This window comes from Bubalus kerabau, chromosome 6 (assembly GCF_029407905.1).
Source record: "Bubalus kerabau isolate K-KA32 ecotype Philippines breed swamp buffalo chromosome 6, PCC_UOA_SB_1v2, whole genome shotgun sequence".
In the NCBI taxonomy this organism is placed as follows: domain Eukaryota; kingdom Metazoa; phylum Chordata; class Mammalia; order Artiodactyla; family Bovidae; genus Bubalus; species Bubalus kerabau.
In genome coordinates this window covers 112,275,932-112,301,756 of record NC_073629.1, presented here as the reverse complement: position 1 = coordinate 112,301,756, position 25,825 = coordinate 112,275,932, and the positions used below count along the sequence as shown (strand labels likewise).

The 25,825-nt window shown below is 42.9% G+C and overlaps 1 protein-coding gene across 2 annotated transcripts in view; it reads right to left on the bottom strand.

Moving 5' to 3' along the window:
• Positions 1-25,825, bottom strand: part of CSMD2 (CUB and Sushi multiple domains 2) — a 683,179-nt gene that overhangs the window by 617,243 nt on the left and 40,111 nt on the right. The window lies entirely within an intron of this gene.

Here is a 25,825-nt window from a genome sequence, read left to right as displayed (position 1 = left end):
ACGGGTCCAGCGGATATTGTTTAGTCCTCATTTCAACAGACCTCTCTCTCAGCGGCCTCTAGCACTGTTGCTCACCCCTCCCATCTGGAAATGCCCCTCTCAGACCAAAGCATCTCAGACTACACTGAGCATGAGCACCGCCTGGGGGCCTGGCTCACGTAGATTTGGATGAACAGCACCTGGGTGGGGAACTCATCTACCTGTAGCCCTGGAGATGCAACGATGCTTTGAACAGCGTGGTCTCCAGCTTCTGCCCACATCACTCACTTTCCATCTTTCCCCCGACTGAGCTTTCTCTGGCTCCTTTCCAGGGTCCGTGTTGGGGTCTCTCCTCCTTTCTGTCTATTCTAGAGGATTTTCCCACTCGAACACTGATGACTCACAGCTTCACACTCCATGCCAGGCCTCCCTCTGAGCTCCAGACCTGACATCTCCTTGGGGAGATGCAGGCTTGGAATGTTCTCCACCCACCCTTCCTGACGCTTTCCTCTTCTTCACAGCCCCATGGACAGCCTATCACCCTGTCTCTATCTCCACTTCCCTTGACCCCACAGCATCTCTCCCCTAGACCGCCATAATAACCACCTCCTAACTGGTCAGCCACATGTACCCTGGTCCAACCACATTTACACTACAGCTGGGGATGTCTTTTCAAAAGAGAAATCAAATCAGGTCACCCCCGCTTCCCCTCACCAACATCAAACCTCCCATAGCTCATCACTGCTCTTCAGCAAGGAAAAATTACTTGTAGACCTATGAGGGTCTCTGCACGGTTTGACCCTTAATGATCTCTTAGCCTTGTGTCCAGTAGCTTTCCAGCCAAACCCCACCCCTTTAACAAACTTGAATAGATATTTCTCCAAAGAAGATATGCATACAGAAGGCCAACAGGTACTTGAAAAGATGCTCAACATCACCAGTCATTAAGGAAATGCAAATTGAAACCACAATGAGGTATCACTTCATACCTGTTAGAATGACCATCCTCAAAAAGATAAGAGATGACAGATACTGGCAGGGACGTAGAGAAAAGAAAACCTGCATGCACTGTTGGTGGGAATGTAAACTGGTACAGCCACTACAGAAAGCAGTACGAAGGATCCTCAAAAAATTAAGATTAGAACTACCAGATGATGCAGCAATCCCACTTCTGGGAATACATCCAAATGTAACAAACACACTAACTCGAGAAGATATCTGCACCTCCATGTTCATAGAAGCATTATTTACAATAAGAAAGACATGGAAACAATCTAAGTGTCCATTGATGGATGAATGGATAAATTACTTGCAAGATATACACAGAGGAATATTCAGTTCAGTTCAGTTCATTTCCGTCACTCAGTAGTGTCTGACTCTTTGCAACCCCGTGAACCACAGCACGCCAGGCCTCCCTGTCCATCACCAACTCCCAGAGTCTACCCAAACTCACGTCCATTGCGTCGGTGATGCCATCCAACCATCTCATCCTCTGTAAAGGAATATTACTCAGCCATTAAAATAAGGAAATACTAACATCTTCAACAACATGAATGGACCTTGAAGGCATTATGCTAAATGAAATAAGTCAGAGAGAAAAAGATAAATACTGTATGCTATTACTAATATGTGGAATCTGAACAAACAAACAAACCCCCCCAAAAACAAATTCATAGAAAAACAGATTAGACTGTGGTTATCAGATGCAGGGGGTGGGGAAGGGGAATTGTAGGAAGGTGGTCAAAAGGTATAAACTTCTGCTTATAAAATAAATAACTACAAGGGATGTAATGTACAACAGGAAGACTATTGCTAACACTGCTGTATGATACACAGGTAAGCTGTTAAAAGAGAGTAGATCCTAAGGGTTCTCCGTACAAAGAGAACAGCTTTTTATTTTCCCTTTCTTCTTTTCTTCTTATTGTTTCTGTATGAGAAAATGGACATTAGCTGAACTTATGTGATAATCATTTCACAACATACATCAATCAAATCATCATGCTATATGCCTTACATTTGCATGGAGGTATATGTCAATTATATTCTCAATACATCTGGCAGAAAACACACATCCCACCCTTCTCAGTCCTCTGTACTGACCACACTCTCACTGCTCAGCCACAGGAGCTTTGCATATGCTGTTCTCTCTTCCTAGAATACTCTTCCCCTCCTTCCTGGCACATTTTCTTTCAGCTCCCAGTCATGGGTCTTTCCTTGACTAGTTCAAACCCTTTGTTATACGCTTTCCTGAAACCATCACCTCTCCTGGACAGCGCTTATCATAGAAGCAAATGTCCATGCTTCCAGATGACACATCCATAAGTATCTGTCTTCTTGCCAGGCTGTAAGCTTCATAAGACAGACCATACTTGAGTTTTCCCATATTTGAATCCATACCCCAAGCTCAGTACCAGACACACAGTAGGTTCTCAATAGTTTAATATGGTGTTTGTATTTAGTGAGTGCTTGGTTAGACACTCCTCTAAGAACTTTACATATATTAACTTGTTTAATCCTCACAACAACCCTAGAAGGCAGATTCTGTACATATCATCTCCATTTTACAGATGAAGAACTAAGGCAAAGAGAAATGAAGGAAGGGAGCCCGAGTCTCTCCATTACTCAGAGATGGGATTTAAATGTCAGCAGTCCACTTCAGGTCCACTCTCTCAAATACTGAGTTGATGAAAAAGTTCATTCGGGTTTTTCTATAATATGAAAAAGCCAAACAAACTTTTTGGCCAATCCAATATAATGCTGATAAATTGACTCAACACTAATTTTTTTAAAGCCCACTTTAGGGATTAACTAACAAAGGGCAGTTAATCTCTAAAATGACTTTAATATTGAAAAATCTCTTTTAATACAAAAGAGGGATAACACAAAGTATCCCATTTTAAAAGGGGAAAAAAGCTAAAGTCTTCTGAATAAATGCTAAATGAACATTTAATAAAATTAGACATGTAACCCTGATTCAAGTAAGCATTTGGAAGCAGGAGAAAGACTACTTCCTTAGCATGACAGAGCATCCATTTTAAAATAATAACCTACATCCTACTTACAGTGAAACATCTGATTAAGATCAGGAATGAGATACAAATGCTACTATCACCTCTGAGATTTCATTTCTTATTAGAAGAGCTAATCCATATGAGGCAAGAAAAAGAAATGAAAAAAGAACAAGCAAAAACATGGCTTGCAGATGATGTATTAATATACCCAGAAAACCCAGGAGAATCCATTAGAAAGCGATTAGAACTAATAAAAAATTTCAATAAAGTAGCCAAACACAAAATAAGTAAATGAAATCAATGACATTTCCATATGTCAGTGACAGATAAAAAATAAAGAAGCAAGGTCTTATTTAAGATAACTACAAAATGCATATAATGAATGGAAATAAACAATGGGCAGTCACTGTACAAAAATAACTTTTAGAGAAGGATAAAAAATTTTGGAATAATTGGAGAGACATATGTAATCTTGAGTGGAAGACTAACTTCCGAAAGGTTAATTTGGAATATTAACCTTTTGAAAAGTTATTGAAAAGTTAATTTATAAGCTTAATGCAATTCTGATCAAAAGCCCAATGACCTGCTTTAAATTTAGTAAAAAGGATACCTAAGTTTAACTGGAAGACATAGACAGTCACAGAAAATGGATATTTTTTGAAAAGGTATAAAGAAGTAGCATTCTCATTCTACAAGATACTAAACAGAATCACCAAATGATGCTTATGAAATAGCATGAAGGTAGCCCAAGAGTGGACAGGCAGAGCATGAAATGGCATCATAGGAAGAGCCTTAAATAGACATAAAAATTAAAATATGTATAAGACAGCATTAAAAATCAATGAGAAAAGAAAATCATTTTACAAGGTCAACTAATTAACTGTTTGAGAAAAGAATGAAGTTATCTCAATTCACACCATATAGCAAACTAAGTATTTTTTTTAAAAAGTCAAAAAATAATTAGAAGAAAATATGCACAAATAATTATCTGACTGAGTTTTCTGAATGTAAAAGCTGTGGAAGATACTACAAGATTGCCAGTTTATACAAAAAGTATGTGCAGGTCAAAAATAGAAACAAAAGCAAAAGCCATAGAAAAAGATAAAAAAGTAATATATTTAATACAAAAAGAACTATTACTAACCAGCAGGAAAACAGCAAGCACGATAGTTGAAAAGCTGGATAGGGTCTTGAATAAGTTATTTCACAAGGAAGACATAAGCGGCCCAGAAACCAGAAAATATTCAGCTCCAATAACAATGAAATAAAACTCCTAGCTCCACAACTTTCCCTTGGTTCACGTTCCTGAATTTCACCCCACGGGCACCAGATCTACTCAGCTCACCCCTCTAAAACCTGTCTGTCGTGTCATTGCACCAGGGCACTCATTCATTCATTCCTCTAGGTTAAACCCTGTGATGGGTCTTGGGACCCAGATCACAGACAAACATAAGCAAATACTTTCACGCGGCGGTACTGTACAAGGGTGCACAGAACGATCCTCGAGTATAGACCCCACAGGAGTCACGCGTTGAGGACCGCCCTCATTCGTGTCCCAGACATCCACTGGAGCCATCCTTCACCACCATCCCCAGCATCCCACTCAGACCTGTGTGGGTCTACAGTTTCTAGTTCAGAATTTGCGTATGAACAGTGCGTCCTGTGGCGGAGAAAGAAATTGGGGGTTGGGGGAGGGGGTTCAGAACAGAGCCCGTGGGAACACTCTCCGTGCATGGGGACACGAGAGGTGATAGTTAGGAGGCGGGGAGACAGGCAGAACAGTGGAGGAGAACCGGAGGGCAAGCCTAGATAGGAGAAGGTGACTCAGTGCACTGAGCATCACAGAGAAACTGAGGTGCGGGTCTGGGAGGAGGTCACTCGGTTTGATGTCTAAATGGTCCCTCCGGAAGGAAGGATGCTGAGAGTGGGCGCTCTGTCTTGATTTCTGCTGCACCCCCAGTGCCTAGAATTCAGTAAGTATTTGCTGAATGGATACATGAATTTCAGCAAAGACAGGTGACAGGTGGCACAGGGGACAGAGGCCAGACTGTAATAAGTAAAGGCAAGATTGGCTGGTGAGAAGGTAGAGGCCATTATATTTTAAACAATAATGTATAATAACGTGTGTACGTTAGTTGCTCAGTCATCTCTGACTCTTTGCGACCCCATAGACCATAGCCCACCAGACTCCTCTGTCCATAGAATTCTCCAGGCAAGAACATTGGAGTGGGGAGCCATTCCCTTCTCCAGAGCATCTTCCCCACCAAGGGATCGAACTCAGGTCTCCTGCACTGCAGGCAGATTCTTTACTGTCTGAGCCACCAGGGGAGCCCCATACCTTTTGATCATTATAGAAAACTTGGAAAATATAGACAGGAATTTAAAAGGAGGAAATATCACCATTTCACCTTCCTCTCAGAGACAACTGTTGTTAATATTTTCTTTTTTTTTTTTGCTAGATTTTTCCATACATATTTCACATCATTGAGATAGTACTGTATATTTAATTTTGTGGGCTCTTTTTTTCAGTAAATTATTCTTCAGTCTTTAGTTACAGAAGGCAGTGTCACTTGTAATATGTATGGCTATGCATAAATGCAACACCAAGATGTATGAAGACAAAAAGGCCCCCAGTCTCTCTCCTTTCTACCCACCCCAAAGCTACCAAAGTTAACAGGCAGGTAACTCTCTCCTGTACAACCTTCTCATCCCTCATGCAAACAAATGGACACATTCCGAGAGAATTTTTATTATTTTGTTTTAAAAATGAAATCGTAGTTGTGTTCAATTCTCGTCAACCTGCTTTCTCATTTAACAATACATTGGGGACACCTTCCAGGTCAGTAGATGCATATCTAACTGATTTTTTTATATAAATGTGTAATATTCCACGGCCTGGATGTATCTCAATGTATTCAACCACTCCCCTGCTGATGGGCATTCAGGTCATTTCTTGGTTTTCTTTTGCAACAATTCAGTAAACATTATAACATGAGCTTTTCCCCCAAGATATTGAATCTGTTCACCAACAGCATTTTAAAGGGATGTGCCACATTCCAGTATAAGGTTATACTAGAATTCACTCAGCCATTCTCCTACTCTCAAACACTGAAATTGTTTCTGGATAATTTTTTCCATTATAAATAAGACCTGGCCTCTTAGTAAAATCTGCTGACAGCTGGTCAGTGCAGTGGAAAACGCTTTTCCATGGCCAGAGTCCCAGAACGCATGTCCACTTCTGCGGTAACTGCGTCCAGCTTCGGTTTTGGGGGTGGGGGGTCACCATCCACAGGAGACGGGCTGACTTCTGTGGCAGGTGCTGTTGGAGCTCGTTAGACAGGGCTGGAAGCCGGACTCATCTGGAAGTTTCCCTGGAGTTAAATGTAGGTTAGTCAGTTGACAAAGTTATAAACCACAGTGGCCACTCCAGATTGACAGGCTAGTAGAGTGGGAGGGCATGGCAAAAGGGCCCAATATTCCTCCACGTCTAGAAGGTGCTGAATTTCACCCAAGGAAAGCACTACCTGTTGTTCACTTCCGGGGACCAGCTCTAGAGACAGGACCACTGCTATCGACTTTCATCAGGGGAAATCATGCTTCTCTTTCTCAGGAAGAAGCGTGGGTTGCCTTCTCCCACCCCTACCTCCTTCTAACGCAGCTACCAGACATAGCCAAGACCTGCTTGGGCTTCAAGAACAATCCTGGAGAACATGCATCTGTTTTTGGACAACTTCCCTAGATAGATGCAGAGACTGCCAAAAGTGCAGCTTCCCGGGTCAAAGGGTAGGAATATTTCTGCTGCTTTAGCTCTGGATCACAACACTTTCGAGAAAGTGTCCACCAATTATGTTTTGTTTTTTTAATTAAAGTATTTATTTATATTATCACAAATAACAAGCTCTGTTAAATTCAACTCTTTCATTTTTATTTTTGGCCACACTAGACGGCATGTGGGGGCTTCCCAGGCTGTGCTAGTGATAAAGAACCTGCCTGTCAATGCAGGAGACCCAGGAGATGCGGCTTCAATCCTTGGGTCTGAAAGATCCCCTGGAGAAGGAAATGGCAACCCTCTCCCATATTCTTGCCTGGGAAATTCCATGGATAGAGGAGCATGGCAGGCTACAGTCCATGGGGCCGCAAAGAGTCAAACACGACTGACCACTCACACACACACACAAACACACACAGACAGACAGCATGTGGGATTAGTTCCCAGGCCAAGGATCCAACCCTTGTCCCCCGCATTGGAAGCACGGAGACAACCGCTGGGCTACCAAGAAAGCCCCTACCAACAATGTTTTTAACAGTCATGTCTAGCCATGCCTATCTTAATGTATGTTTACCAACACTCTATATTATCCTATCGAAAAGTTTTTGCCTACTTGATAGGTGCCAAAAGATGCTCTCTCATCCTATTTAGCATCTATCTCCTTATCATTCAGATTCAACATCTTTTCAACTTTCCTCAATAAATTTAGTTCCTCCCTTGAGGAATTAAAGTACCTGTGGTGTGCTTTTCTGCTTCATTTAGATTTTTCACGTAGAATAAAATGTTTGGTTTCTATGAGCAGTCACATTTATCTGTCTTTTCCTTGGTAATGTGTTTTTCTTTATTGACATTTAGAAAGATTTCTCTCTGGCTTCTCCTTCTATGCAGCATAAAAGCCAAATTCCTTGCCACAACTCAAAAGCCCTACCTGAAAGGCCACCTCGTTACCCCTTGACCTTCCCTCCCATCTCTCACCCCTTTATGCTGGTGATCGGCCATGCTGCCTAAGCCCATGCCATGCCACCCTGGGACCCTGCATCTGCTTGACCTTCAGCCCAGGAAGCTTTTCCCCAAGAGCCATGTGACCCACTCTCTCACTTCCTGAGTCAAGTGTTGCCTCCCAGAACCCACCCCTCCTCCTCTCAAATGAGTGCTCTGGGTTCCTGCTTTATTTTTTCCCATAGCACTGAGCTTCCTCTGGCATCTAATTTCCTGTTTATTTTCAGTAACCCCTCACCCCAACAAAACACCACCTTTATTAGAGAGCAGAGAGACTTTGCTCCTACTCTCTCTCGGGCTCCCAGACCTGTTCCTGGCACACAGCTGATGCTCAAAGAAGAGCTGTTGATTGAATGACCAATTCATGCAAATTAATTGTCTACCCAGCTCTCTGTGCTTGGAATGCTCTCTGTCTACTTCTCTCACCCAGCTGACTCCAGGCGCTTTAAGACTCATTACCTCCTCCAGGAGGCCCTCTTGGAGCTCTCAAGATAATGGCAAGCATTCTCCCTTTGGTTGCTTATCCTTAGTGAATGAATCAGAACAACAGTGTCCAACCTTTTTGGCACCAGGGGCTGGTTTCATGGAAGATAATTTTTCCACAGACCAAGGTGGGAGATGGTTTCGGGCCGACTCAAGTGCATTACATTTATTATGCCACCACTGATCTGACAAGAGGTGGAGCTCAGGTGGTAATGCGAGAGAAGGGAGCTGCTGTAAATACAGAGAAAGCTTCCTTCTCTCACCTGTTGCTCACCTCCTGCTGTGCATCCCGGTTCCTAACAGGCCACAGCCCTGTACCAGTCTGTGACCTGGGTGTTGGGGATCCCTGAGTTAGTGAATATCACTGCCTTCTCTAATGGTGATATAATAATATGTAAATGTGGCTTCTCCAGCCATAGACTCCTCAAGGTCTTATTCACACTTTTATCTCTAGGACCTAGCTCAATACTTGCCCCTAGAAGACCTTCATATTTTTTTTGAATGAATGGATGAGTAAAACGGATTAATCTTTTGTAACACCCAGACAACACCTACCAACCTACCATTTGTGATGCATGGTGTATTCTGAAGGTGGCTTTGTGAAAAGGTTAAAAGCTTGGGTTTTGGAAACAAAAAGCCTGGGGTTCAAATTTCAGTTTTGTCACTTAACACTTTGAATTAATACTTAATTGTCACTTAATACTTAAGTGGCAATTTATGTAGACTCTTTAAACCCTCATTTTGACATCTTTAACATGAATACCCGCTTCTAGGGTGGTTGTATAGATTAATGTGATAATGTCTGCTAACTTGCTAAATACTCAGTACAATGCCTGACACCTATAAGTAATCAAAAAATATCAGTTAATCTTTCAATAAAGGTTTCTAGTTTTCTTTATATAGGTCTTAGTCACATCAAAAGGTTTTTGCTAGATATTCTATGCACTTTTTCTTGCTTTAGTAAATGACATTTTTTCCCGTTATTTTTTTCTAGCTGGTTATTACTGATAAACAGAAAACCTATTGATTTTTATATATTCATCTGGGATCCAACTGGGTGTTTGAACTCTTATTAATTCTAAAGATTTCTCAGTTGATTCCCTTGGGTGTTTTTGGTACACAATCATGTTGTCTACAAATAATGATAATGTTGAGGAGATAACTCTTTCGAGAAGTTTGGCAGGGAAGTTCAATTGAATTCTGTAAATATTCATTTGCTGATAAGGTCAATTTTGGACAAATTTAGTTGCAGAAGCCAGTGGGACATCCAGAGATGGCCAGAAGGCAATTAGGGCAGTAGACTGGACTCTAGGAGTGCAATCTGGGCTGGAGATATGGATTTGTGGAAGCCATGCAATTAATGAGACTGCCCACAGAGGAGAAACACAGGAGCTGCAGATGCTGCTAAATCATATCCACTGAAGACGCCTCACCTGCACACGGGGAGCGCATTGTACACCTCACATCAAGGATGGGACTCTGGACCATCTCTGTGCCTGCCTTCTGCAGGACCACCTTGTCTGGACAGATGGGAGAAGCAGGAGCCAAACAGTATCTCTGGACTCTTCAGTCATCCTTTAGTTGCAAACAAGAGGCCAGGGTCATAGAGATGCTGGCACTGGGCCTCACCTTAGTCCCTCTTCCGTGCACATTTTATGCTTGTCACACTAAATAGCTCATCATCTACAAACACCCCAGGATCTCTCAGGCCTGTGAGATGCTTGGCCCAGTGCCTAGAATGCCTTTCCCCTGCCTCCTCGACCTAGCAAACCTTACTCTCTGTTCCAAATTCAGCTCATACAGCACCTCCTCTGAAGAGCCTCTCCTGGTTTCCCGGGCAGTTAGTAAGTTTCCTCTCTCTCTCTCTCTCTCTCACACACACACACACACAGCAACAGCCATCCACCAAATTTCATGCCTCTTCCCTCCCAATCTATCCCTTAAAAAAAAAAAACGAAACAACAACAACAAAAACTTGGCCTGGCACTTTTGCTTAAAATCCTTCAATGGCTCCTCTGGGAAAAGCCCACAATCCTAAATATGGCACACAAGATGCGCCCTGAGCCAGCCCTGCTCGCCCCCAGATTCTCCTCTTGCCACTCTTTCCCTTAAGTGGCACGCCAGGCTCTCTCTGCTTGGTTCCTTTGATGCTCTGTGTTCTTTTTCCCTGTCTTCAAACTTGCTGCTCTCTCTGATTGAAGCATCCTTCCCACTTTCTCTGGTCTGGCCAACTCCTATTCCTCTTTCAGGCCTCAGATGAAACTTCAGCACCCCCAGGAGACCTTACTTACCACTGCACTAAGGTGTGATCCCCACACCCAACACACGCCCAAGCACACGTTCCGCTGCCTGTCCCCTGCATCTCTGTCATCACTCCCAGCACACGTCACGGCACCGTTTAGCATCTGTGTTCCCTGAGACGTGTGGATTCCATAGGGAAGAGACTGATCGGTCACATTCACACAGATCCGTAGCACCCAGCACGGTGCCTGAACAACAGGCACCCCGTAGAGATCCACATAATAGCTGCACCTCGCACACAACTCTCCTGGGTCACATGTCCTACTGAACAGCAGACCCGGAGCTTTTCCAGGGTCGTACTCCTCCCTGTAATCTTTGTGCCCAATGCCTGGTATATACTGTAGACGCACATTCAATGTTGGATTAGAGAATTATCACAGATCTTTCTAATGAAGTTGCACATTGATTTCTTTCCCTACAAATCTTAACAATCTGAGCTACTTCCATTCATGTATGCTCATCCAGTCCAAGGTTTCTCAACCTCAGTACTGTTGACATTTGGGGAAGGACAGTTCTTTGTTGGAAGGGCTGTGCTATGGATGCAGGATGTTTAGGAGCATCCTAGGCCTCTACCTTCTGGATGCGAAATCACATCTCCCAGTTGTGACAACCCAAACTGGGTGACCCCATGGACTGCATAGCCCACCAGGCTCCTCTGTCCATGGAATTCTCCAGGCAAGAATACTGGAGTGGGCTGCCATTTCCTTCTCCAGGGGATGTTCCTGACCCAGGGATCAAACCCTGGTCTCTTGCATTGCATGCAGATTCTTTACTGCTTGAGCCACCAGGGAAGCCCAAAAGTGTCTCCAGACATTGCCAAAAGTCCACTAGGAAGGAAAGTCACATATACATAAGAAACTAGACTCCCACTTTTTTTTCATTCATTTTAAGGGATTTTTAGGCCAAAGAAGCCCATCCATGGACTTCATAGACCAGAGGCTCTTCACCTTTCCCATGCTGTGGCCCCCTCTGGCAGCCTGATGAAGCCGTCTCAAATTTTCTTTATAAATGCATACAACAAAATACATAGAATTATGAAAGAAACAAATTATACTGAAATACAGTTTTCAAAATATTTCAAAAATTTGTCATGAAGTAATATAGGTGTCCCTTCATTAATGCATTATTAACAAGATCCAGCAGTGGGCCTGAGAAATACTGTGGTTCAAAGCATAAATGTTCTTTCTAGATAGCTGCAACTACTGTAATGTTTTTATGAAAATGCCTGTGATCTTATCAGTGACAAATTCACAGGTACTGCTAATACTGCTGTGCTTTGTTGCCTACATTCGTGATCAATAGAAATGCTGGGTTTCAGTAGGAAATTAATGAAAATAAAGATGCAACTTTCTGCATCCAAGTTAGAAATGCCCTGGATTCCATCCAGAACCCCAGAGGTCCACGCCAAATTCAAGCTTTCATTCAGCAAGTCTGGGGAGGCCAGGCTGTACATGTGTGTGGCGGTGAATGCATGGGAGTCTCAGGAGGTGGAGGGGTGGGGAAATGGGAGGGATGGATCGTGTATAATATGATCCATGCCCTCAAGGAGTTCACAGGGGAGTATAGAAAGACAGATCCATCTTACTAAGCATGACTTCACTTGACTGTTGAATCCCAGGGGAATAGCAGAGCGCGCGCGCGCGCGCGCGCGCACACACAAACACACTCTGAAACACCTTTGTGGGGTGCTTTTGCACAGGTCTAAGCAAAGAGTTGGACACGACTGAGTGACAGAGCATGCACGTGTGCAAAGAAAGGCACTAACATTATCCACGTGCTTCCCCTAAGATGATCTCCCTAACATCAGCAGCGACTCTGAAGATGGTTGTCATGTCCCAGCCCTCACTACTTTACAAGTGAAGAACCGAAGCTCCTCAAGGCTTAAGAACATGCTCAAGGTCAAACAGGTAGCAGTGGAAGGGCCGGGGTTCACACCCAGATCTGTGTGAAAGCAAAGTTCAGGCCCCTCCCTCTGTCAGGCTGCAAAGATTCACACATCATCTGGGGACACACGTCCAAAGCACCAGTCCTGTTTCCACTCTGCCCCCAGCTCTCCCGGCAAAGCCTGGGATTTATTGAAAAGAGCTTAGTGCAGTTGCTGTGCCGCAGGGACATGGAAACAAAGCAGGGTCTCCTTCTTCCTCTCAAGCTGGGGAAGCATGCAGCAGAGGCACGAAACAATGCGTGGCAGACGGGCTCAGGCAGCAAGCCTGTCCCTGGACCACATCCAATCGCTCTGTGGGAATAATCCCATGCCGTTCAGCTTCCTAATTCTAACTCCAGGCTCTCTGATTCTCCAGGACATGCTGAACACAGAAGCCACCACAGTGGACCAAATATGATTTTCCTTGCCTGGCGATACACATGTAGCTCATTTGTCATCATTTTCAGGCAATACCGGCCAGGGGTTGTTTATTATGTTGACAGGGAATCCTGGACCAGCAGACGTACCTCTGCATTGCTGACGCAGAGCCTCTCATTCTCAGGATGTGCTACATCCCTAGATCATCACCAAGAGAAAAGACCCGGTGGAGCTGGGGACAGACGCCTATTCTGGGCTAGTACTACTCCTTCTGGGTGTTTCAGAGCAAACACAGGGAGCTACCACTGAGTCCTCTCAGCTGAGAACACCCTTGAGCTGTGGCTTTGGATCAAGAGACAGTGGCTGAGCACAGGGGCTGACACACAGAAGTACAGGTCTTAGCAAATTCATTCATTTACTTACTTAGAAAACAGAACTGAGGGACTTCCCTGGTGGGCCAGTGATTGAGAATCCACCTAATGCAGGAGACACAGGTTCACACCCCTGGTGTGGGAAGATCCCACATACTGCAGAGCAACTAAGCCCATATGCCACAACTATTAATGCTCTAGACCCCAAGAGACGTAACTACTTAAGTCCAAACACCTACAGCCTGTGCCCCGCAACAAGAAAAGCCACTGCAGTGAAAAGCCTGCGCACTGCAATGAAGAGTAGCCCCTGCTCGCTGCAACTACAGAAAGCTCACCGGCAGCAACAAAAACCCAGTACAGCCAAAAATAAATAAAGAAATTAAAAATAAAGAAAAACCAAAATGAAACAAACAAACAAATGGTATTGAGCACTCACTGTGTCCCAGGCACTATCCTTGCCCTCATGGAGCTTAGTCTAATAAGATCACTAAACATTTTTCCATGCAAAGGGCTGTTTTATGCACTTGACATCTAATAACTCATTCTATCCTTACAACTGTATTAGATAAGTACTATTCAATTCAGTTCAGTTCAGTCGCTCAGTCATGTCCGACTCTTTGCGACCCCATGAATCACAGCACACCAGGCCTCCCTGTCCATCACCAACTCCCGGAGTTCACCCAGACTCAGGTCCATCGAGTCGGTGATGCCATCCAGCCATCTCATCCTCTGTCGTCCCCTTCTCCTCCTGCCCCCAATCCCTCCCAGCATCAGAGTCTTTTCCAATGAGTCAACTCTTTGCATGAGGTGGCCAAAGTACTGGAGTTTCAGCTTTAGCATCATTCCTTCCAAAGAAATCCCAGGGCTGATCTCCTTCAGAATGGACTGGTTGGATCTCCTTGCAGTCCAGGGGACTCTCAAAAGTCTTCTCCAACAACACAGTTCAAAAGCATCAATTCTTTGGCACTCAGCTTTCTTCACAGTCCAACTCTCACATCCATACATGACCACTGGAAAAACCATAGCCTTGACTAGACGGACCTTTGTTGGCAAAGTAATGTCTCTGCTTTTCAATATGCTATCTAAGTTGGTATTATAATTCCTTTTTCACAGGCAAGGAAACTGAGGCTCAGAAAGGTTAAGTATTATAACCTGCCCAAGGTCAGACAGCTGATAAATGGTAGAAACAAGATTCAGCTCCAGGCATCTGGTGACAAATCCTGTCTCCTTAACCACTACTCCATGGATGGGTCGATGGATTGGGGGTCAGGGGGTGACCTATTTTGGCCAAGGTAATAAGTCATATCTCTTTCTAGAGCACTCTGATAGACAAAGAACATTGCCTTGGGATGCTCCTTTCCTAAGTGTCAATCATGTCAGCTCAAACTCCTAGGTTTTCGCCCTATTGCCTGCCTTTTGGAGGCACCACTATGGTGAGTCTCAGTGTAGCATCAGAAGGGAGGTCACATGCGGAATTCTTCATACACTCGGCTTCCCAGTAGGAAAAAAAAATAGCTTGAAAAATGGGAGTGATGCTCACAACTAAGCTTGTTCTGAGAGACTGTAAAAGCAAGGTTACATCTCTATGTCTCCCACCAGCCTGAGTGCCTCATGATGGCAAGGACCACATCTGATTTACTATTAAATCCCCACACAGAATTTGGCATTTCACAGACACTCAGTTAATACTCGTTGAGTAAACAGACTAACATATCCAGTTGTCATTTGTGCTTCTTTTTTGTTTTGCTTTTCATTTGTTCCTTTATCCATCAAAAGCTCGTGGCTGCTATTTTTTCTACTACTCATACTCATGGTAGACCTGGCCTCATTTCCAAGGGAGAGGCAACTTCAAATCCTTTGGTCTCAAGTAACACATATTTGAAAATTAATTAAAAGTGGTGGTGGCGGGGGAACCTAACATGGTGCAATGGAAAGAATCTGAAAGCCGAGGTCCTCAGTTTTTTCTGTCACTTCATAGCAAAGAATATGGTCAAGCCCCTTAGTCACTAAGGTCCCCCACCCCTCCTTATAAAAGGGGTCTCAAGGTCACCTTCATGTAGATGTCCTGAGTCAGCTGACCCAAATGAATGATTGGTGCTGAGTGGAGCAAAAGAGCCCTATCCATGGTCCTGAATCATTACTGCTCTCAGAAACTGTAAACTGTTGTTTCTCCTGACTCTGGACCACTGAGGTGCCTGTCCAGCCTCTCCCAGGATTTCGGCTCAAGGTGAGAAAGGAAGAAGGGAGTTGGAAAAATGGAGAACCAGAGGGAGAGAGGAAGAGCTGGGGTAAGGGGCCGATGGCACAGAGGTGAGGGCAGAGAGCCCTGGAGCGCCACTCAAGTCCTGAGTGCCTGACACAACATCCTCCAGCCTTAAGCCAGAGAGAGCTAGATGCCACACTAGAGATGGTCTGCTACAGATTGCCTGGGGTGAGGTGGGGTGGTCCCTTAGGAGTATATTCCTGAGATGTTCCTAACACTGAATCCTCTGCAACCAATAAGGAGTAGGATAAGTAGCTCTCTGGAGATGAAGGGCAGGAAGGCTTGAGCTACAGAGCAAGAAAGAAAATCAGACCAGACAAAAGCCAGAGTATGGGAAGATGTGCTGTGTGGTCACTGGCAGCTGAGTGCAGGCTCTTCTTCCTCCTCTGTAGATGGCCTACCCACCTCATTCCTCCAGCAGCTTCAGACCAGACATCTATCAGGGATCCAAAATGCTCCTTCATGGAGATTTTCACAGCAGCGACAGGGTAAGTTCATTCCAGACTTTTCTTTAAATTAGGCACTCACAGGTCATCTGTAATTTCATTCTGTTTTCCTCACATTCTGTTCTTTATACACACTAAGGAAAGGCCATTGTGCTTTGATGCCCCCAACTGCACATTTGAATTTTATATGAGCTCTGTTGGTGATTTGAAAATTATTCCTATCAGAGAGTTTAAGTCAGCCCTCTTTGTTCAAAAAAAATTAGTGATGGGTTATTTCTGGCCTGGCCCAGCTCAGACCAGCCTAGATCCCTCCCCAACCACGTCTGTCTCCCTCCTGTTCCTCCCACAAGCTGGCATGCTCTTGTGTCACGACCTTTGCATTTACTTTTCCTTCTTGCAAAGTTCTTTACCCCAGAGAAGGCAAACCTCTTCTCTTCCTTTACGTCTTTGCTCGACATCCCCTTCTCAATGAGTCTACCCCGACTACTCTTCAGAAGATCACATCCCACTTCCCCACCTCCACCCCGGCACCTCCAAGCTCTCTCATCTGTTCGTACTGCCTTCCTCCCGTAGCATGCATCACTCCACAGCATCCTATGAGTTTACTTATATGCTGTGTTTATTGTCTACTTCTTCCTGCTAGAACATTCATCACGTCACAAGAGCAAAGTCCCTGTTTTATTCACTGATGGTCCTAAGTACCTGGAACAATGCCTGGCGCAAAGTAGGGCAATAAATGTTCAGTGAATGAATCGATGACCTTCCAGGACACTCACAAATGCACAGCTCATACAAACCCCATTCCCCTAAAGGCTCAGGAAGTCAAACCAGCTGGTGTGGCTCTGTCTTAAAGCAGTTTGGGGTGAAAGAGCCTACAGATCCATCCCAACGTGGAATTAGAACTGGGGAGGGAATGCCGTTGCCCCCCCAGGCACCCCCCCCAGGGGCCATTGCCCACTGCTTCCTTGGCCACCTCCCCACCTGACTGAGCTGCTTGAGGGTTGAGAACATAGTCTGCTTTTTTCACCAATATATCCTTGAAGACCAGCCCAGAGCTGCGAGGAAGTAAACGTTAGTAACCACAAGGTTGAAGGAATTTCAGTCATCATTGATCAAGCACTGACTATGTAGCCCACACAATACTGAGCTCCTTACTCACATTACTTCTTACAAACCTCAACATAAACCAAAGAGGTAGGTATTCTTTTTTTAACCCTGTTTAACAAATGAGGTTTAGACTAAGTAACTCACCCAAGTTCACATATACAGTAATAGATGGCAAAGCAGATTTTCAAACACAGGCTTGTCTGACTCCTGAGGTTAAGATCTGAAAGTATATGTTCTACCACTGTACTGGGATGAAAAAGTGGGAGGGAGGGAAATAGAGAGAAGAGAGAGAATGAGGAAGGGAGAGAGGGATGGAAGGAGGAAGAAGGAACGATGTGGACAGGCCATATGCCAGATGTAGCATGGCGGTCTAAAAGAGCTGACCAGAGCTAAGGAACTTTCCGTCTTGGCTGGACATGACTCCTCTACAGCCCTGTCCCCCATCTCCATACCCAGAGAAAACAGAGATGACACATCTGGCCTAGAAGAGACTTCATTTTAATTAATTCTTTTATATCCTCTCTCTCTTTTTGTCTCTCTGAACTTAAATAAACTGAAGGGTAAATATATCTTAGTGGGAGACAGATAATCTAAAAATTGTGTTAGGGAGTAACAGAGAAATGTACTTCCTCTTAGAGTCTCTATAAAAGGAAGTCACAGCTACATTGTTGCTCCTCACCCATACATATGCAAGCATCGATGAACTGCATGATGAGGCTGGGATGGTGATCTCAGACTTCTGCTTGGAAGACATCCCTATAACTGTTCTCCCAGATGCCCAGTGCTGACCTTAGAGGTCTTCACTCACCCTGGGCCTCCTCCGACCTGGTCACCCACAGCCCTGGCCTCTACACCTGCTTGCTGTCCCAGGAACATCCGTGCTCCAGAGGGAGCCCCATCCACAAACACTCAGCACTCAAAGGGCTTCCCAGAGGACTTCTCTGCAGAGTTTTATGGATAAGAATCCTGGAAACACAGTAGGCCCTCCAGAAATGCTGCCGGTGTGGCTCCCTTCTCCTATAGGCACACTAAAATAGTGTTAGGAATTCCCAGGGCCATCTACTTAGTGGCCTTGAGAAAATCAAAGTATATGTTGAATAAACGGAGAGTCTAGTAGGAGTCTCGCAAATATACTTGGCTCCAGTGCTGGGGATATGTGGGAGGAAACACACTGGCTGGAGGCTATGGAAAGAACAGAATTCAAGCCCAATTCAGTGGATATTTACTAGGGCCTTCTACAAAGCAGTCTGATCCTTCCTTGACAACACTCTTGGTTGAGCAGCAGCTGAGAAGCAGATGTTTAACAGGGAAAGACAGAGAATTTACAGAAAGGAGAAAGAGATGGACGTGGAGGGAGAGGTAGGAGCCAGCTTCACCCTCACTGCTGTGAGCTAAGCTCTGCTCTGGCAGGGCCACCCCTTCGCTCCAGTCTCTTCACATAGGTTGGGAACCTGCTTTGTCCTTGTTTCCTATGCCCTCTTGGTGACACTTCCCATGTGGATTCTTAGGATCTAGAGGTATCCATCTCCTTGTGCCTCCCAAGAGGGAAGTGTGGGTCTGATCATGTGTGACTAGAGAGAATCCAGAAGTGTCACACGTGCCGGGGGAGGCAGAGCTGATGCCCAGGACCTCTGACTCCAGACAGATCCCACAAATACAGCATCCTCTCAAAACACATCTGTCCCTGAAATGGCTAAGAGCACATGTTCACCTGCAGCATGAAGACTGTGCAGAGTGCACTTGATCAGACAAAGCAGAAATACACTTGTATTCAACATCACATGCCTCGTGGTCAACTGTTGGATGGGAGAATGTTTACTGTGGCTCAGCAAAGACTTTTCCCTTTTATAGGGGAAAGTCTCTGGTGTCCCCACATGCTTTATAGTCCAGTAGCCTCTGCTGAGGGACAGTGAGGAAGGTTGCCTGGACGAGGTGCCCTTAAGAAAAGGCTTGAGGAATGACATTAGCCAGATGGCAAAATAAGAAGCTCTGACTTCATTTCCCCACAGAGATGCCAAGTTAACAATATATGGCCCCAAAAGTCTTTATGAGAACTCCAGGAGCCTACTAAGAAGTCACAGTAGCCCAAGCAAGTTCAAACTCAAGAAGAGTCACATTGAAACAGGTGAGGAAAGCCATTTCACGCCAACCACAATAGCTCCAACCCAGCAAACCTCAGCAAGACTAAGACGAATAGCCCAACTAGCAGCTTCTCTCTTGGGAGGAAAGAGAAGAAGGGAGCATAAGTCCAGTGTTCCAGACTTTCAGAGACCTGCCCAAGGAACTGGTTTCTATCTTGTTGAATCTGAAGTGCAAGCAGGGAATCAGCATACTTTAGATGCCTGACAGCCACAGAGAGCAAAAGAGAGCTCAGTGCTTGAAGTACCAGGGAACCTGCAGTGACACAGATAGACACCAGAGGGCGCAAAAAACTATAAGCTCTTGGAAAAGGAAATGCAAATTTCTCTAAGAAAGGATATGCACAAGCCCAGAAGAGACGTATCCTTGGAAAAGGTTTGAGTTGCCTCCAGAGGATATAGCCAGACTAACTGATGGTCTTCCCCTATATGAAACCAGTCCATAAAGATGAGAAGGAGTAGCTATTTTTTCAAATGAACAAATCATAGCAAAAAATAAACAGGTACATGGAGAAATAGGGAAATATGGTTCAAAGGGTCAAAATAAATCTCCAAAAACTGGACTTAAAGAAATGGAGATCCATTTTCTACTAACAGGGAATTCAAAATAATCATGTTAAAGAAGTTCAGTGCACTATAAGAGAACCCAGACAACTAAATGAACTCAGGAAAACAATGAATGAATCAAATGATAATATTGGCAAAGAGACAGAAAGTATTAAATAAAATTTCTGTTGTAAAGGCTAAAGGATACAATAAATCAATTCAAAAATTCACTACAGGGGTCCAGCATCAGACTTGATCAAGCAGAAGAAATAATCAGTGAACTTGATAAGTCATTTGAAATTATCAAGTCAGAGGAACAAAAAAGAATAAAATAAAGAAAACCTAGGGGACTTAGGGGATGTTATCAACTGGACCAATATATACACCATAAGAGTCCCAGAAGGAGAAGAGAGAAAGGGGGCAGACAGCTTATCTTAAGAAATAATGACCAAAAGTTTCCAAATCTGAGGAAGGAGATGGACATCCAAATTCAAGAAGCTCAAAAGATTCCAGCTAGAATGAACCCAAAAAAGCCCACGCTAAGATAATGATCAAACTGTCAAAAGTCAAAGAAGGAAACAATCTTGAAAGCAACAACACAAAAATCAGCTTGTTACATACAATGGAGTTCATTAGATTATCAGTGTTCATAAGATTATCAGCAGATTTCTCAGCAGAAATGTTGCAGGCCAGAAGGGAGTGGAAAGATATAATTTAAAGTGCTGAAAGAAAAAAAAACTTGCCAAAAAAAAAAAAAAAAAAAAAACCACTTGCCAACCAAGACATTTCTGGCAGAACTGTCCTTTAAAAATGAAAGAGAAGTAAGAACCATCCCAGATAAACAAAGGCTGAAAGAGATCATCATCACAGCTTTATAAGAATTGCTAAAGGGAGCCCTTAAAATGGAATGAAAAGGCACTCCACACACACACGCAAAAGGACAGTAGAAAGCAATGCTACACAGAAGTACAAAATTATAAGGCTCCCCAGTAAAGGTAAATATATACAAAATAAAGAATACTGTAATATAAAGAAAATAAAGAATCCTGCATTACCATAATGGCAGTATTAAAAAATAAGTTTTAATTCTGGTATAGAATTTAAAAGATAAACATAAAAATAACTATGACTATAAAAATGAGTTAATGGATACAAAATATAAATAAATATAATTTGAGACATTGATGATGAAGTTGGGAGGAGAGATGTAAAGGAGTAGAGTTTTGTGTGTGATTGAGGTTTATCAATTTAAAATAGATTGTGTTAACTATAAGATATTTTGTTATCCCTACTGTAACTACAGAAGATTAACAAAATAAAATGAGAAAGGAATGAAACTATGTCACTACAAACAAATGAATGAAAAACAAGGAAGACAGTGAGAAAAGAAAAGGACAAAGTAACTGGCAGCACACACAGAAAACAATTTAAAAAATGGCAATATCAAGCCATTCCCCTATCAGCAATTACTTTAAATGTAAATGGATTAAATTCCCTAGTTGAAAGATAGAAAGTGGCTGAATAGAAAAAACAATATCCAACTATATGCTGTCTAAGAGATGCATTTGAGATATAAGGACATATATATGCTAAAAGTATGGAAAAATATATTCTATGCAAATGGTAACCAAGAAGATCAGGGATGACCATACTTATACAGACAGAATAAACCTCAAGTCAAAAACAATCACAAGACACACAAAAAAATGACATTATGTAATGATAAAAGGGTCAATTCACCAGGAAGATATATAATAATTAAATATATACATAATATGTACCTACCAGCAGAGCACTCAAATATATGAAGCAAACATTGAAAGAACTGAAGAGAGAAACAGACAATAATACAGTAATAGTAGGAGATTTCAATACTCACTTTCAATAGTGGATAGATCAACCAGAAAGAAGTCCAATAAAGAAAGGATTTAATTACAATGCTATAGATGAATTAAGCCTGGGAAACATATACAGAACACCCTACCCAACAAAAGCAGAATAAATATTCTTCACAAGCACACACAGATCATTTTCCAGGATAGATCACATGTTGGGCACAAAGCAAGTCTTAACAAATTTAAGAAACCTGAAATCATACTGAGTATCTTTTCTGACCACAGTGAAATGAAATTAGAAATCAACAGCAAATGGAAACTGAAAAATTCACAAATGTGTGGAAATTAAATAATACACCACCGAACAACCAACAGGTCAATCAAGAATCACAAGGGAAATTATAAAGCATCCTGAAATAAATGAGAATGAAAACACAACATACCAAAGCTGTGGGATGCAGCAAAAGCAGCACTAAGAGGGAAGTTTTGAGGAGTAAATGCCTACAGTGAAAAAGAAGATTTCAAATCAACAACATAACATTATACCAGAAGGCAACAGAAAAAGAATAACATGTTAAATCCAAGGTTAGCAGAAGGAGGAAATAATGAAGATTAAAAGGTAATTAAAGAAAATAGAGAATAGAAAAACAATAGGAGAAATTGACAAAACTAAAAATTGGCCTGTTGAAAAGGTCAGCAAAGTTGTCAGAACCTTAGCCAGACTAAGAAAATAGGGAGAAGACTCATATAAAAATCCAAAATGAAAGAGGAGACCTCACAACTGATGACACAGAAATAAAAAAGGATTAAAGAGACTTCTATTAATAATTATATGTCAGCAAACTGGATAGCTTAGAAAAGAGGAATGATTTCTAGAAACATACAGCTACCAAGACTGAATCATAAATTATAAAACCTAAACAGACCTCTAACTAGTAAGGAGGTTGAATCAGTAATCAGCAGATGTCTCATCAAAGAAAAGCCCACAACCCAGCAGCTTCACTGGAGAATTCTACCAAACATTTAAATAAGAAGTAACATTAATCCTACTCAAATTCTTACAAAAAACTGAAGAAGGAACTCTTACAAACTTATTTTATGAGGACCCACTGTGATTTTGATTTGATGTCAAAATCAGATAAATATACTACAGGAGAACTATAGACCAATCTTCTTGCCAAGTACTGATGCAAAAAATGCTCAAAAAAATACTAGCAAGCTGAGTGAACAACACATTAAAATGATCATATTCCATGACCAAGTGGGATTTATTCCTAGAGCACAAATATGGCTCATACAAAAAAATGATCACTGTAAAAACATACAAAAAATGACCACATAATGCACCACATCAACAGAACAAAGGTTTTAAAAAAACTGATAATCTAAGTTACTGCAGAAAAATCATTGACAAAATTCAAAATTTCATAAGAAAAACACACAGATAACTAGGAATATAAGGAAATTACATCAACATAATAAAAAGCATGTGCAAAATTGACAGTAACATTATATTCAATGAAGAAAAATTGAAAGCTTTCCTCCAAGATCAGGAACAAGGCAAGAATGGCCTCTCTCACCGCTTCTGTCCAACATAGTACTGAAAATCCCAGCCAGCGAAATTAGGCAAGGAAGTAAATAAAAGACATCCAAACTGAAAGGGAAGAAGTAAAATTATCTCTGTTCACAGACGACATAGCCTTTTAGGTACCAAAGCCCAGACATTACAAACACATACACACACACACACACAGACACACACACACACCTGTTACAGCAAATAAACAAACTCAGCAAAGTTGCAGGATACAGAATCAACACACAAAAGTTGCTTTTATACATTAACAATTACAATCCAAAAAAGGAAATTAAGAAAACAATCTCATTTACAATAGGACCAAAAAGAATAAAATACTTGGGAATACACTTAACCAAAGAGGCAAAAAAAAAAACAAAAAAAAAAAACTTACACACTGGAAACTATAAAACATTGCTGAAAGAAATTAAACACAATAAACAGAAAGACATCCTATTTTCATGTATTAGAAGACTCAATATTATTAAAAATGGCCACACTACTCAAAGTGATCCACTGATTCAATTCAATACTTTATTTTTCTTCAGAGAGCTTATCCCTACCCAACATGATGGTATACATTTATTTAACTTATCTGTTTATTGCCTGCAAATAACCAGACATACAAGGCACCTGTGGGCAGGAATTTTTTTCTTTCTTTCTTGTTTATCACTGGATCTTCAGAGTCTACAAGAGTGTGTGGTCCACAGGTGAACAACGAGTACTTGATGGATGAATGAGTGAATGACTATGGAGATGGGGGCCACCGAGATGGGGAATCTGAAGCCTGGGGCATCTGCCCTGCATCTGTCAATCTTCTCGGTAACGAGAGAAAAGGAGAAGAAGACAAGAACAGACTAGGATGACCAGAAGCTTTTTGGTTAGGCTTGTGGGGACAACCAGACCAGCGTCCAGTGTATGAAGGATCGGGAAGACCTATCCACTAGAGGGTCTCTGCCCTGGTCCCTTCTGGTTTATGAAAGAATAGAGACTATGTCCACTAGCTCTTACCAGTTTGATGTAACTGTTTTACCTAAAGGGTGCTGAATCAACAGACGCTACCGGCCAGACTGAAAAGTTTTCAGTTCTCCCACTTTTCACATCCTTCATCACTGCTTCTCAGACTTTTATGTATGTACAAACCACCTGGGCAACCACTAGGGCTGTGTGGCCTGAGAATCTGCATCTCTAACAAGCTGCGGGGTGATATTGATGCAAAGCCTAGATTACGGTGGCTGGTTCTCAACTTCATGGTACTTGAGAAGCTTTGTGGACTTCCAGTCAATGCCCAGACCCAGCCCCCTCCCCGCCGCAACCCAGACCATGTAAATCAGAACTCCGGAAGTGGGACCCTGGCAGTGGCTCAGCCCAGGCTGAGAATCAGGGCTCCAAGGACTGTCCAAGGGTGCTGACTCACAGGGAAGCAGAGCCGCTGCTCTCACCCAGCCGCGGTGCCCTCCCTGACCGCCTCTGGGCCACTGAAACTTCACTGCTGCTGCCGAGAGTCTACTGAGAGCCACGTGTTGACACTGACCCACCCTGCTCTGGGATGTGCAAGAGCGTGAACGCTCCTAGACAGCTGGAAGGAACCTTCCTGTTTTTCCCCACCTCCTGATTTCCCTTCTTACTTCTCTTTGCAACTGGGAGAGAGCTGTCAACCTCTTCAGGTCTAGTAGAACAATGGTTCTCAGCTGTGGGAGGTTTTGCCTCCCATGAGACATTGACAAAGTCTGGATATGTATATGATATCCTTGTATCATGAGTATCCTTGTATAGGAGTCCTTGTATCCTTGTATATGAGTCCTTGATTCAAAACCCCTGCTTTCTCTTGACTCTCAAGCTATGGAGCCCTGTCTGGCCCCTTACTCATTCAAGGTAAATTTTCTCTCTGGTGCCACTTTATCTCACCCAGAACTTTAATACTCATGAAGGTCCCCCCACCCACTGGACTGGGGTCTACATATATCTAAACCCCATCTGTGCTCAGGATTCAAGTTCTTCCTTATGAAATTACTAAACCCCGTGCAAACCAGGATGTGGCGAGTAACTCCCAAAATTCCATGAGATGTAAAGAGACATCTGAGCAGGGGACAGAATACCCTATTAGAAAGGGTGTAGCCTGGCTCCTAAGGTGTAGCCTGGCTCCTAAATACTTTTGTGTCTGAATCTCAGCTATGATTCAGCCAAGATGCTCTGTCACACATGACCTGGGCACCTGCTATATGCCGGTTCCTGCTTTAAATACGTTGCTTCATATAATCCTCCCAACAGCCCTGAGAAGTAGGCACCACTATCATTCCATGTACAGGTGAGTAGACTGATATACAGAGACTAAGCAGCCCAAAGTCACACAGCTAGGAAGCAGTCGAGTAAGAATGTGAACCCAGGCAGTTTGAGTCCAGAGTCCATGCATTTAACCACTCCATACTATATGGCCCCTCGTGCATTTCACCTCAACAACAATGCAGGCAGGCTTGGATTCTGTTCTTGATACTATAGATGCAAACTAGTTTCTCAAAAGAACCTTCGAAAATCACTCAGCTAGTCAGTGGGGGACCTAGGATTCAAATCTAAGATAGACTCAACAGTCCACGCTGAGGTCAGGGAAGAAAACAACAGGCTACAGAAGACAGAACCATTCATTCATTCACCCGTTCATCATGCCCTCAGCACACACGCACTGATGCTTCTTGAGGTCA